Genomic DNA, 3,007 nt, shown 5'->3' with positions numbered 1-3,007 from the left:
ACTCTCTCACACTTATGTCTTCGAACCTCTGGCTGCTTCCCTGAACACCTTGACTCCCGCATCTTGTCTTGAACTCTCGTCTGTACATAGACATTCACACAAAATGGAGAGGATTTTATTTCAAGGACACGTTAAGAAGAAAAAATATGGACTTGTTTTGAGAATTATATAAATCTGAGTATATATTTTATTACTAAAAAAAAGAAAAGAAAAGAGGGAAGCTATTTAAAAGAGTACTGTATAACTTGGATATACTCTTGTGTAAAACATCAGATGTAAAAAAATATTTTTCTTTGTGGGGCAGTTGATTTCCCCCTTCTATAGTGTATAGAATACGGTATGTGCTATATGTAAAAAGTATCAACAGAAAGTGAGATGTTAATAAGATATTAGGTTATTGAACACATGGTCAGTGTTTTATTTCTATTTGTTTTGTTTGTTGGTGGGTTTTTTTTGCTGCTACACTTCAAAAAAAGTGATTTTTGCCTTAAAATGCAGTACCCCCTTCTCCTCCCTCTTGCTTAAGTCAGAATACGTAGTTACTTTGAACACACTATTGCCAAGTCAAGTCACTTTTATTTATAGAGCCCAACATCACAAACACAGTTTGCCTCAAAGGGCTTTACAGTCTGTACTCTCACTGTCCTTAGACCCTCACACCGAGTGATATAAAATGAGATATTCCGCATCTGACACACTCTTATTTGTAGGCATAGAGAATTGCACAGCTGATGACCATTGTGCCTTCACCACAGCATTCACATCTTAGTATTATGTGGCAGCAGTAGACTGACGTCTGTCACCTCATCTGTCCATCCTTTGACGATACTTTGAACATGATCACACGCAATCACGTGCAATTCATACGTCATAGTCGTAGTTGAGTCTTTGCCTTAGTGTTTTCTGCAGTTGTTGAACTACTTGAAGGAGCTGTGATAAGATTTATTTTCCTCTTGCAGTTTTTCATAAGCTTCTACAGTGTTTGAGGTTCACCTTCGTGAGAGGGGTTGAAAGGGAATTCTAAAGTTCAATGCAAAGGGAGTGATTTTTATTTAATTATTGTTTTCTGCTTTCTCTTTTCACCGGGTGCTTTGGGGGTCGCGTGATTTCGTCGCGTCATGTAAACCAGTTAATTCCAATGCTTTGGCCTGCTCCAACTCACGTTCTGATGCCTCGCTCTTTTTTTTTTTTTTTTGTCATTACAAACCTCATATATGCCACATTATTTTACAATCATCTTTAATTTAAGTTTCTGTCGTCGTTCAGTATTGGTCTCATCACTGCCAGGTTAAATTGCAGGGAAAAACTTTGCCAATCTTTTTTTTTTTTTTAAAGTGGCAGCTTTTGTTTTTTTTGTGAATATGGAAGCGAGAGAAGAGTGAAGCAGCTACTGTGCAGTTGTGAATAATTGGACAAAGCACCATTTACAGTTCCATCAGACAGTGGTGAGGAGTTGGGGGGGGGGGGGGGTCCTGCATTAGTTTGTAGTTGATTTAAAAGAAATGTTAATGTCATGCCATATAAATTATTTATATTAAAATTTTATTTTTGTAGTTTGTACAGATGTTAGTATTTAGACTGAAGTTATATTTTTAAAGAGTAAATATATATTATATATAAATATATCTATTTGTTGCCGAGTTTGTTTTTGTTTTGTTTGAATTTTTTTGGTTGGGGGGAGACGATGGGAGGGAGGGAGGGGGTTGAAAACACTTTAGAGCAGAGGCCATTTCTTTTTCTTCATGGAAAAAAAAAGGGTGGGGAAAGGGTTGGAGGACCATGAAGGAGAAGGTGTGAAGGAATGTGTCACTGTTACACCTTTTTTTGAAACGTGTTTCCTCTCGGCTCTTCCTTCTTCATTGTCGTTGTTTGATGTTCTTGTCCACGTCTAAAACACTGTGACTTCTGAAAATCTATGCTCAAGAAAAAAAAAAACTTGTGTGACCGTTATGTTCCCTCACCTGCTATAGAAATTTAACTAACAAAATAAATTGAATGAAAACGTGTCTCTGTGGTTTCTGTCAGTCTTTTTGTGTGTGTGTGGGTCAAGAAGTGTCAAATAAGATCACAAATAAGCTAAAAGACTGTGTTTAATGGTTAAATACGCTATTAAATTGGACTTGTGAAAAACTCATCAGCATACTTGCCTTGACTTTTGAGCTTTACAGATTTATCATTAAAGGGCTCATATTATACCCTATTTCTCCAAGTTAACCTAGTTCCCTGGTGTCCTAATGAACATGTCTGTGACATGCTTTGGTCAAAATACCATAAAGATGAAGCACCACAACAGTTCAATCACCCTGCCAAAACAGCCCTGTTCAGAACGCTCTGTGTAGTATCTCTTTAGGTCCACCTTAAAGGTCCACCTTAAAAAAAAGTAAAACGAAACTTAAGGGACAGGAAATGACATCAGCCATAGAGGCTACTGGGAGCTAACAGCAGTTAGCATTTGGAAAAGTGATTTTGCAGGCTCTAGCAGGCACATTGCCGTCATATATTACATGTATCCACTGGGCAGATAAATCCTCTGAGGCTGGAAGTTTGTGTAGAACTCTGTGCTGCACTGTGGAGCCAAGAATACACATTTTCGCGGACTCTCGGTTTTCAGATACCGCTGCCCTTACCAGCACTCTTGCATGTTTTACGGACAAAGCGGAGCTCCGCGAGACAACAATTCCAGGAATTTAGCGCATTGTGACGTCCCAATGAGTGCAGTTTTATCTCTTGTACTTAGACTGAGCATGAGTGAGTCATCTTTTTTCACACTTTGCTGACTAGTAGGGCCTCCAGAGTCGCAAATATAAGGATTTAAATGATTAAAAAGTTGATTTTGCATAATATGTCCCCTTTAAATTGGACTCATGAAAAACTTGCCTTGACTTTTGAACTTGAACAGATTTGCCGTTAATGATTCAAATAAAACAGCCCCTCAAACACCCTGAACCTTGAAGAGAACAATAACTAAATAACAAAACTAAGCTGATGGAAGTTGTTGTTCAGGCTC

Source organism: Microchirus variegatus (assembly GCF_963457635.1).
Source record: "Microchirus variegatus genome assembly, chromosome: 5".
NCBI classification, from domain to species: domain Eukaryota; kingdom Metazoa; phylum Chordata; class Actinopteri; order Pleuronectiformes; family Soleidae; genus Microchirus; species Microchirus variegatus.
This window is presented reverse-complemented; position numbering follows the sequence as displayed.